Source organism: Miscanthus floridulus, chromosome 6 (genome assembly GCF_019320115.1).
Source record: "Miscanthus floridulus cultivar M001 chromosome 6, ASM1932011v1, whole genome shotgun sequence".
NCBI classification, from domain to species: Eukaryota; Viridiplantae; Streptophyta; class Magnoliopsida; order Poales; family Poaceae; genus Miscanthus; species Miscanthus floridulus.
In genome coordinates this window covers 30354066-30373163 of record NC_089585.1, presented here as the reverse complement: position 1 = coordinate 30373163, position 19098 = coordinate 30354066, and the positions used below count along the sequence as shown (strand labels likewise).

The 19098-nt window shown below is 47.7% G+C and overlaps 1 pseudogene; it reads right to left on the bottom strand.

Annotated features, from left to right (window-relative positions):
• Positions 1-203: 203 nt before the first annotated feature.
• The window catches only part of LOC136457996 (uncharacterized), a 76097-nt pseudogene continuing 57202 nt past the window's right edge, over positions 204-19098 (bottom strand).

Genomic DNA, 19098 nt, shown 5'->3' with positions numbered 1-19098 from the left:
CTTTACCTTATCATACTTCACTTCACACCTTACATATACAATGCAAATAGCAGCAGGTACACCAAAACAGTTCACTGTGCCTCCCCAAATGAAACTCTTTTGGTTGGGCACGACAAAACTATCGGACCAATCATTCAGCATGCTATAACTAAAGATTTACTTATACATGCATACAATCATACAAGATGTGTTGATTAATTTGTTCAAAATGACAATTGTTACTGTCTAGCCATCGCAGCCATAATCACAATGATCACGTTCTCTCTTCCCTGCCTAATCTCCACATTGTAACTTGAACAGACGCTCAATGAACTTTGATGGCCTTTCCCCCAGAATAGGAATGGGCATCAAGTGCAAGTGTCTGAGACATTTTTCAAGAATCAACAAGTTAATAGTAAAACAAAAATAGCGATCATGAGTTTGCAATAATATATATGATATGCAATCAACACTAATTTATGTTGATTTCAATTTCAAACAAAACACAAACAAATCATTAATACTATACTTCATATTGTCGCAAAAAAATTACTACACTTCATCTTGATGTAGTATACTATTTCAACTTAATAGTGCACTCTTCTAGTGGCTAGTAGCTTAGTCGGAACACCCTCCTTGCTCACTCTCCATCACCGTTCTCCTTGCTCGCTCTCCATCATTTACTCTTCTTGCTCTTTTATGTATGCTTGCATCACTTTGTTTTCTTATACCTCTACTTGGATGATTGATAACTGTAAGGTCACCACCCTAATGGAAAAATATGGCCACAATATTCCTCCTACCCTAGAAGGGCGGGCCTGGTGCAAGCGGTAGAGTCTTACCGCCTGTGACCGGAAGGTCCCGGGTTCGAGTCGCGGTCACTAACACCGAGCAGGAGCTCTCTGCACTGGGTACGCCCTTTTTTTTAATATTCCTCCTACCCGCATAGCATGTCTTAGTAGCTTAGTCAGAACACCCTCCTTGCTCACTCTCCATCACTGTTCTCCTTGCTCATTCTCCATCATTTACTCTTCTTGCTCTCTTATGTATGCTTGCATCACTCTTTTCTTCTACCTCTACTTGGATGATTGATAACTGTAAAGTCACCACCCTAATGGAAAAATATGGCCACAATATTCGTCCTACCCACATAGCATGTCTTATATTCTTTTCACAAGCTTCAAGGTAGCTGCCTAGCCACAAGCAGCATCTTCTATTGCTCTTATTAGTCTTCAGTCATTGTAAAGAAAATCGGCATTCTTGAATCTAAACCAAAAAACATGACAATAGCAAAACGCCAAAGGTAACAGCACAGCAGAGTGTATGGAGCTGTGTATTTACCTGTTCTTGAGATTGGAAATACATGAATGGAGTATAGTGTAGAAAATTTGAAACCCTTGATGTGTATATACCAGCATATCTACAGCAAATGCAAAATTAGTTGCATTCAGTTTGGAGTCCATACAACATTTTTCCTCACTGTCAAAAAAATTATAGCCACTCACTTTTCAATTTGCCTGGTCAGATGACTCTTATCCCATAGTTTCCAAGCAGTTATTTATGTTAGTTTCAAAGCAGTTATTTATGTAAGAAATATATGGGATAATAGATCTGAACACCCAGATTTGAAGGATTTCCCAAATTCGCTACAAGAATAAGAATTTACATAGTGGTTGATGTACCTTTTATTGAAAAGTTCTCCATCTGCTTCTAGCATGGGCCCAATCTTTTCATCTAATCTTTGCATAACAATGAGCAACTTTTGCATACTTTCCGTAAGCTCCTGGTCATCCATACAAGTTGCAGCAAGTGTCTGAAAAAAATGTATATCAGTGCATGCATATCGAGAACTTAACAAAATTTATCTTAATTTTTGGTTAAGATGTATAAAAATTCATACATGACAGCAGTGCACTGCTGAAAGTAATACAAATGTTAAAGTTTCAAACATCTGAAAAGGACATTCAACATGCTGGAGCTCACTAAAGCATCAGGCTTCACTCTAGTACCTGTGCAGAACGTGAATTAGAGCGCCTCTGCAAAGCCAGGCGAAGCTGGTTAAAAAGATCCCCCACACTTTCTTTTTGTTGTATAAGTGTAACAAGCTTTTCTTTCTGATCATGGCTTTTGACCAGTGCATCAAACTGCAAACACAGAAGAGGAAATTGGTCAACAAGAGGCTACAACTCGATTGGCTACATAGTACCGACAGCATAACAAATTGTGGTCTATCTAGGTTTGCTTCCACATTAAGTCAGAATCAACAGATGTATATACTTGATAATGGTCAGTATAAGTGTGTCATCAGCATATTGGAATTAAGGTGCTGTTTGGTTGATGCAGTGATAACGTAAATGTAAATGGTAACAGATCACACTGTAATCAGCGACGGAATGGGCGATCCCATTGATTGTTTGGTTTCCCCATGTAATGGTATCTGTTACCATGTGGAAGAAAAACAATTTGAATGAACCTTCCTGAATCTCGTCAGGTCTATGGCAACAATGTGCTCTGTCGTTCCTGATCTTTGCCATTGCAGGGGCAGGGTGGCAGGATTTTGGGATGGCACACTCGCGATCCTCATAAAGGATTGCTGCAAAGCGCGGCAGCAGCGGCCCTCTTCCTACGCGCGCCGCCGGCTGAGGCCGCATGTCTGCAGAGCATGGTGGCGGCGTTGCGCGCAGGAAGCTAGCACCCAGGAGGGATGGAAGAGGGAAGATGAAATGGGCGGAGTCATCCTCCTCCTTAGCACCGTCAGTTTTTTTTTCTTTTCTTTTGTAATCGGAACCTGTGGTGTTATCTGTTTACGATCAAAAGGGATTGTGATTGAATAGGACTGGTATCCGATACTGTGGAAACGGATTTAAGGGTATCATGAAATAAACAAATGTAAGGGAATCTGATTGCAGCATGATCTGATAACGCCCAAAAATCACTGAACCAAACAGCACCTAAATGGTATACATGGTGCAGGCTGCTTCATGTAGTTATACCATCATATCACCAGTAGATAGTTTTATGCTTATGTAAGTAGTTTTTCTTCGGACGCGCAGAAGAGCCGGGTGCCATTTCATTAAATAGGAAAAAAGGTATAAAGAAAAAACACTCAAAGATGATGCCCTAACCTCAAAGGCCACCACAAGTCCACAATGGCGGAATGTAAAATAAACGCAACACGGACAACAGAAAGATGGCCACAGCACATCACTACAGCACACAGTTAGAACCAGGGAGGGAGGACTATATTAACCCCATGACCAAGTTCCTATGATCCCTAGTCCCAGCAGCACACCGGACAGTTCCTTCTTCAATCACCGTCCTAACCACCATATCATAGGAGTGGCATTGTTAAAAATGCAGTTGTTATGATGCTTCCACGGCTCCCAAGCAGCAAGGACAATAAGAGCAGTATAGGCACCAACTAAACTAAAACTGATCCAAGAAGTCACCCATATGAAATTACAAGGCAAGGCAAATCTAAGAGTTCTGATACAGTTACTCAAAATGAAATGAATTAAAGATGTTCTTGTCCAAAAATTCCTTTTAAGAAAATTGGAAATGCAATGTGAGATGGAAAAATACCAGACAGAATCAATAAATGTTCAAGAGAAAGCTTCATCCTGCTAGTCGGAAATTAAAATGCTACTGTAATGCCCAATGATCTACACACCGTCATTATTTTTTTAATTAGTGAGAGAAGGTAAGCAAACTAACCTCATCTTCTAGTTCTCTGCAGATTAATGCCGTCCTCCATCGTAAATGAACTTTTGACTGGCTTACATCTGTGTAAATATGGTCCCCAACATATAATATCTCATCCCCATGAATGTCTAGTGATTTCTCAACCATCTGAGCACTACCACCAGAATATAAGCCACCTAAATACCCATTTCATAAAAGGGGTAGCAAGTCAGTCACAAAACTGGCAGTGGATAATAGACAAGAGCATATCGAAGAAAGAAACTAAGGTTGCAGGATCTAGTCTAGTGACATAAGCAATTAAGCATAAAAGTTGGAGTAGCTCTCTTGTTTTATTCCCCAATCCAAACTCTCCCTTCTCCATTTCAGAATAAAAATGGAAAAAAAAATCATATCTGCACTAAAGAAAGAGAAGATCCAAGCACCTAAATGGGAAAACAACATCGGTGCCTGCATATCAGAACACCCAAACTTCTGCACAACAAAGACCAACATGTGGTTCTGCTGTTGATAAGTAGTGATGTTACAACTTTCGCTAAAAAAAGGAACAAGTCCACTTTTTGACCCCTCAACTCTTGAGTTTGTCTAATTTACAAAACCAGGTAATCTTGGCACCTTAACTACCAATACCGTTCAATTTTGGCCCCTCAGCCTAGTTTCGGTGGTTTTCCGGTAACTCGGGCCCAGCATGGCCCACATGTAAGACACCCCATCTTTCTCTCCTCTCACTCCCTCCTTTTCTCACCACCACTGTCCCCATCTCCTTCTCTCCTCTGTCCATCTGCCACTGCCGCCACTCTCCCACTCCACCATCCACAGCACCACGTCCAACTGTACCAAAGGAGACATGCTCAGCCGTCCACCTCCTCTTTATCTTCTCCACCAGTCCGCCATCGCAGCCTCCTCCTTCCCTCATCCAGCGCACAGCGAGTTTGCCCTCACAGCTGTCCCCGTGTCCGATGGTGCTCCATGGCATGGGGGGTGCCCATTCTCTCTCTCGGCCACCCAGGGCATGCAGGCCATGGGCGGAAACTTGAATTGGTGTAGCTAGGGGCTGCATCGAGCTCGGCCATGGCACGTCTCCTCTGTCGCTCCATCTCTCTGGTGATGAGCAAGGGACAGTCTGCGGCAGCACACAGGTACGAGGCAGCGGGGTGGTCCGCACACAGCAGAGGTGAATGCAGCGGCGCAAAAGCAAGCACTCTGGACATAGCTATGGGAAGTGGCGTTGGGGGAAGAGGGAGAGATGGAGCATATGACAGGTGGGCCCAAGCTAATTGAAGACCACAGCAACCAGACCGAGGTGTAAAAACTGAACAGCATAAACTGAAGAGCATTGAAAGTTGAGGTGCCATATTTACTAGTTTTGTAGTTTGAGATTAAAAATAAATAAACATAATAGTTGAGGGGTCAAAAATAATTTGTTCCAAAAAATATGATGTCGGAACTATAAATCATCTTAATTAGATAGGGAAGCTACTATGAAAGAATGTTGGCCCATAGAATCACCGGCTCAGTCTTGTCGAGCACCCGCTAGTGTTTCCGAGCACCCACTAGCCGTGCCGACCACGAATAAGCGTTGTCCGTCCCCACGTACTATGGCTAGAGCTAGAAGAAGAAGGGAGAACAGAACATACACATACAGTACAAGACACCAGCGTTGACCGAAGCACTGTCTGAAAGATGGCAAATCTGAACTCTCTTTACTGAGTTGCTGTGGTAGTCTATTTATACAACTTTATCCAACTGGTCATAGTACAACGCACATGCTGCAACAGTAACTAGATAACACAGCATGACTGACTCTGCGTCGGCCTCTGCATATGGCTACAGTGCTGTAGGTGAGCCGTGCGGTGCCTGCACCTGCAGCTGCTACAGTATCACCGCGGGGGCCTTTCGGCGCCGCCTTCCCTTGCTGTGTTTACACAAGGTAGCAGTAGATTATCTAACAATCTTTTCCTAATCCTACTGCTAACCCTTGTATCCCCTCCATGTCGATCATCTCCTTCAACTCTGTGAGTCGAAGACGTCCGAGCAGCTTGGTGAGGATGTCCGCAAGTTGCCGACCAGTTTCGACGAACTCGATGACAATCTGCCCTCCATCGACACAATCCCTAAGGAAGTGAAACTTCACGTCGATGTGTTTACTCCGGTCGTGCAGAACTGGATTCTTTGCGAGGGTGTTGGCGGGCTGGTTGTCCACCATCAGTGCTGGTGGGTGAGCTTCCACGCCGGTCAGCTTGCCCAGCAGCCGACGTAGCCACACAACTTGGCACGCCGCTGTGGCCGCTGATACGTACTCTATCTCGTACGTAGATAGCGCCACCACCTTCTGTTTCAGCAACAGCCATGAACTTGGGGCCGACCAAAGGAAGACGAGCACGCCAGAGGTGCTCCATCGTCCGTCGATGTCCCCCGCCATATCTGCATCGCTGAACACAGTGAGCTACAGCCTACTCCCACCGATCTTTAGGAAGATGATCCATGATCTACCGCCCCCTTGACATAGCGCAGTAGTCGCTTTACCACAGTCCAGTGATCCTTTCTGGGATCCTCCATGAAGCGACTGACGTAGACCACGACGAACGCAATGTCTGGCCTCATGTGGACTAGGTAGCGCAGACCACCGACGATGCTCCGATAGAGTGTTGCATCCACCTTCGTGGCGGTGCTGGCCTTCGTCAGCTTCAGCCGCTCCTCCATCGGAGTCACGCATGGCTTGCACTCAGCCATACCGCTCCTCTCCAACAGCTTGGAGACATACGCGCTCTGATCGAGCGTGAGTTCCTCCTTCCCCTGTCTCACCTCGATGCAGAGGTAGTAGGAGAGTACACTGAGATCGCTCATTCGAAAACGAGCTGCCATCTCGCACTTGAAGCCATTGATGTCCTCCGTGCGTATGCCGGTGACGATCAAATCATCCACATATACGCCGACGACGAGCTCCTCCTTCCCCATCGCCGCGCATAGAGCGTGTGCTCGGTTGCACACCGTTGAAACCCAAGCTCGCCCAGCGTGGCGTTCTATGCTCGAGGGGCCTGTCGCAGCCCGTAGAGCGCCTTGCGCAGTCAGAGCACCCTATGCTCCTCTCCCTTGACGATGAAACCTGGAGGTTGCCTGACAAAGACCGTCTTCGCCAGCTCGCCGTTGAGGAAGGCCGATTTAACATCCAAGTGATGGACACGCTAGTCCTTTGCTACTACCAAAGCTAGTAGCAAACGGACCGACTCCATACGCGCTACTAGCGCAAAGACCTCCTCGAAGTCTATGCCCTTGCGCTGAACAAAGCCTTGAGCGACAAGACGTGCCTTATGCTTGACAATGGCGTCGAGCTCATCCCGCTTGACCTTGTACACCCACTTCAGGCTGATCGGATGGCATCCTGGAGGTGGATCGACGAGCTGCCATGTCTCATTTTCCTCGATTGCCTTCATCTCCTCCAGCATCGCCCGTCACCAGTTTGCATCCCGTTCAGCTAGCGCAAACATGGGTGGTTCCTCTGTACTGACGAGCAGCAGCTCTGCGTCATTGAGCAGTCGACCACCTAAAAGGTCCTAATGGCTAGAGGGGGGGTGAATAGCCTAATAAAAATTTCTACAACAACTCTTAACAAACCAGTTAGACAATTATGAGATGAAGCAAGTGTTGTGCTAGCCTACTTATATTGCAAGCCACCTACCATAATTCTAGTGTATATAGTTTCTATCCACACAATAGCTATGTCACTACACTAAGTTAGTGTGCTCTCAAAGGCTAACTAAAGAGCCACACCAATCAAATTAACAAGATCTCACAACTAGCTACACTAAAGAGCTTGATAACTAGTTTGTGGTAATGTAAAGAGAGTAAGCAAGATAGTTATACCGCCGTGTAGATGAATGAGCCAATCAATCACAAGGATGAATAACAATGAAGACCAATCACCTCGGAATCAATGATAAACATAATGATTTTTTATCTGAGGTTCACTTGCTTGCCGGCAAGCTAGTCCTCGTTGTGGCGATTCACTCACTTAGAGGTTCATCGCGCTAATTGGCTTCACATGCCAAATCCTCAATAGGGTGCCGCACAACCAACACAAGATGAGGATCACACAAGCCATGAGCAATCCTACTAGAGTACCTTTTGGCTCTCCACCGGGGAAAGGTCAAGAACCCCTCACAATCACCACGATCGGAGCCGGAGACAATCACCACCCTCCGCTCGACGATCCTCGTTGCTCCAAGCCGTCTAGGTGGCGGCAACCACCAAGAGTAACAAGCGAATCTCGCAGCAAAATATGAACACCAAGTGCCTCTAGATACAATCACTCAAGCAATGCACTTAGATTCTTTTTCAATCTCACAAAGATGATGAATCAATAATGGAGATGAGTGGGAGGGCTTTGGCTGAGCTCACAAGGTTACTATGTCAATGCAAATGGCTAAGAGAGTGAGCTTGAGCTGGCTATGGGGCTTAAATAGAAGCCCCCATGAAATAGAGTCGTTATACCCCTTCACTGGGCACAACTCAGGGTGACCGGATGATTTGGCCGGATCGACCGGACGTTGGCCCTTAGCGTCCGGTCACGTGATACACGCCACGTGTCCCCTCCCTTTGAATACTGTTCACCCGATCTCAATGGTCAACAGTCGACCGGATGCTGCAACATAAGTGATCAGACACTGAGCCTCCAGTCATTTCTAGTAAGGTTCCAGAAACGAATTTCTTCGACCAGACGCGTCCGGTCATGCTCGACCGGACACACCCAGCGTCTGGTCACTCGACGACTCCTCTGTGCATGACCATGTCAGTGTGACTGGATGTAGCCAGCCAGCATCCGATCATTTCAGCGCCAGCGTCCGGTCGATGACCAACACTGCGCTTCTTTAGCTGCTACTGACCGGATGCGCCGGTCCTATAGAGACCAGCGTCCGGTCACTTACAGTGACCTCCATCTTTTCTGTCTAGGGCACCGGTGGCACCGTTGGACTGTCCACACTCTACGGGCGGACACTCCACCGGTGAAGTTCCTAACCCTTGCTCAAATGTGCCAACCACTAAGTGTATCATCTTGTGCACATGTGTTAGCATATTTTCACAAACATTTTCAAGGGTGTTAGCACTCCACTAAATCCTAAATACATATGCAATGAGTTAGAGCATCTAGTGGCACTTTGATAACCGCATTTCGATGTGAGTTTCACTCCTCTTAATAGTACGGCTATCAAACCTAAATGTGATCACACTCTCTAAGTGTCTTGATTACCAAAACAAAATAGCTCCTACCATTTATACCTTTGCCTTGAGCCTTTTGTTTTTCTCTTTCTTCTTTTCAAGTCCAAGCACTTGATCATCACCATGACATCACCATCATCATGTCATGATCTTCATTTGCTTCACCACTTGGAATGTGCTACCTATGTCATGATCACTTGATAAACTAGGTTAGCACTTAGGGTTTCATCAATTCACTAAAACCAGACTAGAGCTTTCACCAGCCAGTCCTGAGGATCCTATGCCACCTGATGATGTCATCCAGCTTGCGAAAACCGCACCTCCTCACCTTCGTGGTAGGCATCCACGAACTCAGTGATGTCACTTGGAGGTGGGGCGAACTCAATCGGTGTCGATGGAATTCCCTATTCTGCCGGAGTGCTCGGCATAGCACCTTGAGTGCTCGGCACCCTGGTTGTAGTGCTCGACACTACTTATGAATAGCTCGTCATAACTCCTATAGTGTTTGGCCATACTATAGGAGTGGCCAGCCTCAATCTTGGAGTGGTCGGCACCACTGCAAGACGTCTTGGCTCCGCCACGGAAGTGCTCGGCACCCATCCTAGAGTGGTCGCCACCACTACAGAACCTCCTGGCACCACTCCTGGCATGCTCAGCATCCCTCCAGGAGTGCTTGGCACTGCCCTAGGAGTGCTCGGCATCTCTTCCCCTAGCGTCTTCACCACCGTGGATGACCAAGTGCTTGACGACAAAGGTGCTGGTGAAGCCACCAGCTTCCCCCTTGCTCGGACTGCTCTAGTCCCAAGCCGCCTCCTCGTCGAACACGACGTCGCACAAGACAAGCACCTTGTCTCCACATGGGTCGTAGAGCCGATATGCCTTGGTACGCTCTACGTAGCCTAGGAACACCATGGGTGTGCTCCTATCCTCTAGCTTGGTGAGGTTCGGCTTCATCTTCTTGACGTGGCTGATGTAGCCGAATGTTCGAAGGAAGGACACGCTTGGCTTGCACCCATACCAAGCTTCGAACAATGTCTTGCCCGTCAGGGCCTTGGTCAGAGAGCGATTGAGGATGAACACTGCCATGGTCACCGCATCACCCTAGAACCTTACCGGCATGCCTTTGGCCTTCATCATGGATCGGGCCATGCCGACCACCATCTGGTTCCGTCGCTCCACCATGTCATTCTGTTGTGGCGAGTACGGCGTGGTGTGGTGTTGCCCCACACCCTGATCCATACAGTACACAGCGAACTCCACCAAAGTGAATTTGTCACCGCGATCAGTCCTCAGCACGCGGAGCTTCTTGCCGCTCTTGGCCTCCGCGCGCATCTTGAACTTCTTGATCACCACCGCTGCTTCGTCTTTGCTCGTCAGGAGTTGTAGCCACATGTAGCAACTGCAATCATCCATGAGCAGGAGGAAGTACCTCCGACCACCATTTGTAGCAGGCGTGATTGGCCCACAGAGTTCATCGTGGATGAGCTCGAGAGCGTCCTTCGCGTGATACTTGGCCGCCTTTGGGAATGGTAGCCTCCTCTGCTTCCTGGCTAGGTAGCTATTACACAGCTCGCCTCCATGTTTGATGTGGGGTAGCCCTCGGACCATCTTTTCTAGCTGACCAAGCGCGTCAAAGCTGAGATGTCCAAACTAGGCATGCCACATCCACGGTTCCTCAGAGTGCCTTGCCGCTAGGCACACCGGCTGCTCTACCTTCAGATTGAGCAGGTACAACCGATTCAGGGACCTCTTCACCTTGGCAAGAAGTCACTGCTCTTGGTCCCTGATCCTAAGGACTCTGTCCTTGATCAGTACCTCGCTACCGCGCTCATTCAGCTGACCAATGCTGATGATGCTAGAACACAGCTGTGAGATGTAATATACATCTGTTAGCGTGCGGTTCTCCCTGAGCCGTCACCAAACTTCACCGTACCGGTAACATCGTCGTCGAGCTCGGAGAAGGATTCCTTAGAGCCCGTCATGTGGTTGCTGGCACCTAAGTCCAGATACCACCGCTGCTCCTAGTCAGCGCCCACACATTCGAGGTGGACTTGGGCCTGTGGTTCGTCGAGGTTGATAGTCTTCAGGGCCTTCCCAGGTCCTTCCACCGTCGTCGCCTATTTCCTCTCCTCGGCCTCGACGTCATGTAGTGCACAGAACGTCGCCATCAGGATAGTGGCCTCATCCTCATCATCGGCTTGCGCTAGGTGAGCCTGAGCCTTCTTTTCCTGCTTACTATTTGGGCACTCTCATGCCCAATGGCCCATCTTCCCGCAACACCGGCAGGCGTTGGGGTCGACCTGCTTCTTCTCCGAAGAAGCCTTGCCACGTGCTTGCCATCACCACCGCGGCTGGAGGAGGCTGCCTTCCCAGAGTTCCTCCGAGCAACCCACTCCTCTTCCGTCAGTAGGAGTTTTCCGCTATCCTTCTTTGTTGTCGCCTGCTCTAGGCGCTCGTCCACCGCCCGCAGATGGCCTGTCACATCCTCAATGGTGAGGGTGGACAAGTCCAGCATCGTCTCTATGGAGAGAGCGATATGGATGTACTTTATCGGCATGGAGTGGAGGTACTTGGAGACTGCCTCCTCTTTGTCGATGGTGACACCATGGCTCTTCAGCTTGCTGATGAGCGTCTGCAGGCGGAGGGAGAAGTCCTCCACCGTTTCACCATCCTTGAACTTGAGGTTGGCGTACTCCTGCTTCATAAGCTGGGACGTCGCTTTCTTTGCGCGGTCGGAACCGACGCGCATCGCCGCAATAGCCTCCCACGCCTCCTTAGCCGAGCTCTTCGCCCCCAACGGCTCCCTATACTCCGTCGGTACAATAGCGAGAATAGCCTCCAACACTGACATGTCATCTTCTTTATTATCGGTGCCCTTGTCAACAGTATTCTAGAGCCGTCGGGCTCTGAGCTTGACCTTCATGGTCACCAACCACTCTCTATAGTTGGTGCGAGTCAGCGTCGGCTAACTAGGTGTCGCTGACCTCCCGCACCGTGCGAACAATGACCTCCGGTCGTGGTTGGGCAGCCACAACTAGTGCCACTGCTGTTGCCCATATCTGAACTGCCCGTCATCGCAAGCGGTTAGTCTAGGCGACGGCACTTGTACGGCTCCGATACCACTTGTTGGCCCACAGGATCACTGGCTCATGTGAGTGAACCACTCACCAGTCTTGTCGAGCACCCGCTAGTATTGCCGAGCACCCACTAGCCGTGCCGACCACGAACAAGAGTTGTCCGTCCCCACGCACTATGGCTAGAGCTAGAAGAAGAAGGGAGAACAGAGCATACATACACAGTACAAGACATCAGTGTTGGCCGAAGTTCTGTCTAGGAGATGATAAATCTGAACTCTCTTTACTGAGTTGTCGTGGTAGTCTATTTATACAACTCTATCCATCTAGTCCTAGTACAGCGCACATGCTGCAACAGTAACTAGATAACACAGCAGGGCTGACTCTGCGCCGGCCTCTGCATGTGGCTACAGTGCTACTAGGTGAGCCGTGTGGCGCCTACCCCTGCAGCGGCTACAGTATCACAGCAGGAGGCCTTTCGGCGCCGTCTTCCCTTGCTGTGTTCACACAAGATAGCAGTAGATTATCTAACAAAGAATGCCCCCTATTTTTTCCTTTAAGTTCTATTTTTGGTTTCCAATCATTGAGTTTTGAAGAAATATGAACATAATGCAACAGCATAATACATATTCACAGTTTGAAACGAAACATGTTCCTTCACAGTGACAGAAAAAGAATTATTGGAGGTTCTATGAGTTGCTGGTTCACAACAGTAACGGCGCGAAGAATTTGACCTGACTTTACTTTAAAACAGGGGCGCATTAGTCCATCATCTGTTACAACCTCATATAATGGAAGTGAAAGCTGGAAAAACTCTGGCTTCCTTGCGGAGACTGTAACCTATAGTAAGAAAGAATCAATGGATATTAATGAAGTTTCCAGTATGTTGTAAGCAATGACTGTTAAACAGTCACTTCTACAAAGCTGGTATAAGGGAGAGAGATAAACTTACCATTTCAAAAAGATCTCTCCATCCCACATCATTAGGAAGAAAGCGATTGAATGCATGATACATCATTTTGTTTGTATAATGGTAATCTGAATTAGTAATGAGAAGCAACTTTTTTCCAGCCTGATAGATTGGAAAGCCAGCACATCAGTACAATGGTTCTATTACTTTGAATTGATCATACTGCACCATAAGGTGGAAATGTGCCAACCTCTTTTTGATCAAGAAGAGCTAAAGGAAGTTCTGGATCAGGCTCTACAAACCGCTCAGGCTCGGCCATTATTTCTCTCTACATTTCAACCAGCTAAAGAAGTTTTCAGAAAAAAATAATAGTCATATATCATAATCATATTATGATTAACCGAAGAGTACCTTAAGTAGGCCTTCTACATGTGCTCAAAAAAGTGCTTTGGAAACAGCCTGGAAAAAAGGTACACCAAACTTCGTTTATTACATAGCAAAAGTGGACAAGGACAAATGTTCCACAAGTCAGAAGAGACATTGCTTGGTGGGCAGGACCTTTTTTTCTTTCTGTTTCTGTATAGATATAGACTAATTCTTTTACTTTATTTTTAATATAATATAGTAAAAGCAGGTCTCTACGCTGATGTAATCCCTTCAAAGAGACGAAAAGGAAACAGAAACAGCAGTGCTCATTACATTGTACAGTCCTTTGTAATCCAATGGCCCAAGTTCAGCTGGCACCAATCCCTGATCTAACTTGTCGACCATCTGAAGAAAATAGTAATATCCAGGTTCAGTCCAAACTTGAGAAATGTTTAGTGTGAGAGATCACATGCAAATTCAGAATGTCTAGTTGTCTACATAATCATTTGAAAAACACTACAACTACTCCCTGAATGAATCAAAACAGGATTGATTGTGTTGATGTGTATTGATTTGGAATAAATACATTCAGATTTCTGAGCACACATCATGTTTCTTTGATGGGCTCCTAATTGTGATTTATTCTGCCAAGGACAAATCAAAAGCCAATGTATTACCAACTTCTGTTTGATGCTACTACAGACCCCACTACTAACAAACGGATCTGGTTGTTAGATCATCAAGAGACATGTCTACACTTACATCTATATATTAAATTACTTTCCAAATCAGTGAGGTAAAATATGGCCAAACTCCAAGTCCTTAGAAGGCAAAGGCACGGTTATTCAAGGATGAAAGAGCAGAGAACACCAAACTACTAGCAAAAATATTTCAGCTGGCTTGCTTAGCATAGTATCACATCTGAACTTGTACCATTTCTGCAACTCTTGCCAAGTCTTTAGCTAATCTAGACAAATACTTAGCTTCTGGAAAATATAACTCAGTCACTTGCAAATCAACAGAGAAACCATTAGCTCCCTGGGTATGCTAATGAGAAAGATGGACATGGACTTAAATAGTTGAGATGTCAAGTGACATCACATCACATAAACATTGAAATGACTATATCATATAAAAGGAAGAGGTAAGGAAACCTGCATGAACATGACAGCTTCTGAAACAGAGAAAAGGGTGTTAAGGAACTCCCATCGACTTTCTTTCCGCAGGTCCACCAATTCTCTTCCATATATTTCACTATTCAAAGACATGAATTAGAGTTCTCATCTCTGGAGCCCAGAAACTTTGACGAAATGTGTTACCTATAACTCACAGCACAAGTGGAAAGCATCTGGGTACCATGCATGGCCCTCTTAACGTAGCCAAATCGATCAGCTTTAACCAAGTTTCCCTTCTCTTTATCAATAACAAGACCTCTTATGACCTGTGACACAGCAATTGTATCACTAGAGGTGATGTATGTGCTTCAAGGTATTATGAAAGAAGTGCACAGCAGGGCACTACTAGGTCAGGGTCAAATTTAAGGTCATCTACTGGGAAACCCATGCTCTTGAGGTTGTCCATCCCATAGTCATATGCACGTCCTTCCCAGGCCTGCAGAAATGTTATGTGATTACCATAATATTTGCATTGAGCAAAATTATACTAGCTCCAATCCAAATATAAGCCCTAGGTTTTATCCTATGTCAAACTATTATTTTAACTTTGACCATCAATAGCTAAAATTCATATACATTGACAACATAAGACTGATGTTAGTAGATTCATCATGAAAAAATACTCTCGTGATATATAACCCTTCATATTTGAATTTGACACAACATATTTACATAGAAATTAAGTCAGTGTACTAATGTGAATATAGGGATTGGGGGAAATATTTATATCTAAAATTATCTACATTACAACACATTGAAAACTCACAGCAACTAACCCTGACATGAACTTTATGAACCAAAAATTAAAGGAAAAACAACTTTAATTGGCACTTGAAAATTTAGGTCACCCATACGCCCAACATATTTACAGAGTTTTCTAAAAGTGCAACCCCTGGTATCAGAAAAGTTTATAGGCGAATTAAGAAAATGGGCCATGAAGTACCATCACATTGTAATGAATTAATGTATAATCCATATCGTAGCCAATTTGTCGGCAGTTTCGAATAAACACAAACTAGTAAATTTATATTTGTTGCTGCGTTAGGCCCGGATGGTGTACTAAAGGACACAAGGTTTATACTGGTTCGGGCAGAATGTTTCTACGTCCAATTTGCTGCTGCTCGTGTTATTAGCACTGAAAAAAGGTTCGTAGTAGGGGGTACAAACGGTCGAGAGAGGGACATGTCCCAAGTCTCTTATGGAAAGGTCGAAAGGATGCCGAGAGCTCGGTTGTTGCTCAGCTGTGTGTTGTGTGATGTGTTGTGTGTTGGATTTGATCCATCCCTCTAGTGGGGTGCCCTGCCCTCCCTTTTATAGACCAAGGGGGAGCAGGAACTACAGATGGGAGAAAGAGAAAAAAACCAGAGGTAGAGAAGGTCCTTCGAAGGTGCCAGGTCTTCCTTTTCCCCTTGAGCCTGCCCTACTGACATGGCAGACGGTGCCAGGGATAGCAAGTTCGTCGATCCTGATAAGCCGTGCTCTGGCTTCGTTCAGCAAGTGGTCGCGTCCCATCCTACTCCGGCGGACGGTGCGGCGTGCCAGGGTGCCGAGCCGTGACCCAACGGGGAGCAGACAGGGAAGTGACCATACGTCCGTACTGTAGATGATGTGAGTTCCCTCCCAGATTGTAGAGGTTGTCGTATGCTTATGTCAGGATCCATGTCCGAGGGCTGATGGCGGCGCCCACAACACTATAAGACAAAAGTCGGCGCCTACAACACTGTTCGGGCTCTATCATGCCTAGAAGGGCTTAAAGCGCCCGTCCCGTCGTATCCTGATGGTACTTTCCTGCAGGCGTGCAGGGTATGGTACTCGGTACTGCAGTTGACTTAGATGTCCTGTCTTACCCTGTGCTCGCCATTATGAAGGAGCAGGGTGCAGTCGTAGGGCGAGGCGGAGCCTATCTTGGATCGTCAGGCGTGGCAGAGCCTAGTCCTAGGAGGTCGGGCGAGGCAGAGGCCAATCCTCGGGGGTCAGGCGAGGCGGAGCCCTGCCCTCGAATGTTGGGCTAGGTGGAGCCTGCCTCGGACATCGAGCGAGGCGGAGCCCTGCCCTCGGACGTCGAGCGAGGCGGAGCCTGCCCTCAGACGTCGGGCGTGGCGGACCCAGCCCGGAACATCGAGCGAGGTGGAGCTTGCCCCTAGACGTCGGGCAAGGCGGAGCCTACCCTCAGACGTTGGGCAAGGCGGAGCCAGCCTGGCACGTCGGGTGAGGCGGAGCTAATCTTCAGTCGTTCGGGCAAGAAGCGTAGCTGCATTTTTATCTATTCAGAAGCATTAGCGTTTGATGGTTATTAGATCTACCTCATTGGGTACCCCAGTATTAGGTCCCTGACAGTAGCCCTTGAGTCCCCGAGTGATTCGGATATAATCGCCTGGGGGTGATTTGACTTGTCAGAGGGTGTGCGCGAGCACACCCGATGGGTGTAGCCCCCGAGCCCCCGGGTGATTCGGATAGAATCGTCCGGGGGGTATTTCGTTCCCTAGAGGGTGCACGTGAGTGCACCCATCGGGTGTAGCCCTCGAGCCCCCGGGCGATTCAAATAGAATCACCCCGGGGGGGTATTTTGATTCGCCAAAGGGTGCGCGCGAGCGCACCCGTCGGGTGTAGCCCACGGGTGAGTCGGATAGAATTGTCCAGGGGGTAATTTGGACCCTTCATGGGTATGGCCGTGAGATTTGATGTTTTGGTAACTGGATAGTTTAAAGGGAACCCTGGTATCTCGTTCATGGGGATTCGTCTAGGGTAAGCCCGTTTTGTGACTGTCGCCTCGTCCGCGGTTTTTGCAACTGGAGGGGTTGAGGCGATGTCACTTGCCTCGATGGCTCGAGTGACGTGCTTGATGAGCTCGCTAATGGGGATGTTCGAATAGAATCTGGTCCCATCGCTCATGACAGGGTCGGCAAAGCCCTCGAGTGGCATTTCGTTGCTCCTTAACCCGCCTTCCAACAGATTCCCCCTCAATGGGGATTCTATTGGCTCAGCTAGAGGCTGGATTGAACTAGAAGGTTGAGATGACCCTATCCGCCTTTATGTGGGTTGGGCGAAGGCCGCTGAGGCTCATCTGTGTTTTCTCCCCTAGCTCTTGTTCGACGCGAGGCAACCTCGGGCCCTTCACGGGCCAGCCTTCGAACCTCGGTCTCTTGATGTAGGATTAGGCAGCTCGAGCCCCCTTGGGGTTTGATAGGGGTCGGTCGTGTTTCACGCATCACCCTGTCCTCGGTTTCTACAACCGGAGGAGCTGAGCTAACGACGCTTGCCTCGACGGCTCGAGTGTCGCGCTCAATGAGCTCGCTAACGGGCATGTTCGTGTGGAATCCGGGTCCATCATGTGGCATTCCACTACTTCTTAACCTGCCTCCCGGCAGATGCCCGAGCCATTCGATAGGCTTAGGTGGCCCATTGGCCTCTCCTCGATGGAGATTCTGTGGGTTTGGCTCGAGGTTAGAATCGAATGAGAAAGGTCGAGATGTCCTTGTTCGCTTCTGAGCGGGGTTGGGCAAGGCCGTTGGGGCTCATCTCGATTTTTCTCCCCTGGCTCTGTTTGACGCGAGGTAGCCTCAAGCCCTTCGTGGGCCAACCTTTGAACCTCGGTCAGTTGCCGCTCATATCAAATGAGGCGACTACCGCTTCGTGACATGACGCGAAGCGTTTGAGATGCGGCAATCGCATATGCAACGCTTGAATATATGTACGATGTAATGGAAATGAAAGCGAGGGTCAGTGATGTTACCTTGGTGGCATAAGTGCTGAAAGTTCTTACCGGACATGTCCGTGAGGGGTTTCGAGTCTAGCAGTTTGCGACGAGGCCGGTGCAACCTGCACGAGTATCACAATTGTTTTTTGTTTTTGTCTCTCGGCGGTGATACGAGCTGTTCGATTGACTTAGGTGACCTGACAACCTCTCCTTGAAGGAGATTCCATAGGTAGACCCCTCTGAACCCTTATTGAGAAGGCGGATGCTAAAGCTAGGGGTGCGGGGACAAAGAATTAGATTACGTTGTTGTACAAAAAAAATGCCGTAGCCGCTAGGATGTAGGGTCTAGCGGTTCGTCCTAGTTTTACTTAAAGTTTACACCCACACATCGTGCCTCCGGTTTTTAATGTAAGGAGGGGTTGAGCGAAAGAGAATGTCTAAACGAGTAGACACTCTCGATAGCCCCCGAGTGATGTCTGCGCCCCTACCATTGCTGGGGTCGGAGGCTTGGTAGTAAAATTGACACGCAAAGTAAGTAAACAAGGGTGCTTATCTTTTGGTGGCCTGTTCATTTGGCATTCGCCTAGGCCGTCCGATCGACCTAGGAGGCCCGTTGGGCTCCCCTTGATGGAGGTTCTATCATTGGGTCCTTCTAGGTCCTGCCTAGGGAAGCAGAGAGTCACCTGCATGTAGGGTGCGCCTTGTTTCTCATGCCCAACATGTGGTAGTGGTGGGCCATGCCCAAGCCACATCCTATTTGACCAGGCACCATCTCAGTTGAGCAAGGCATGTCCCGTTGGTCTAGACATGTCATCTCGAATTCCCATCAGCATTGAATTCCCATCTGCATTGAATAGGGGAAGGGAGAGGGTTTTTTGTCCCAACCTTTCGCCTTTCTCCATCTATTGCGTCTCCTCCTTAAATAGGGGGAGGGAGAGGAGTTCTCATCCCATTCCTCTGCCTATTCCTAAGCTACCGCCT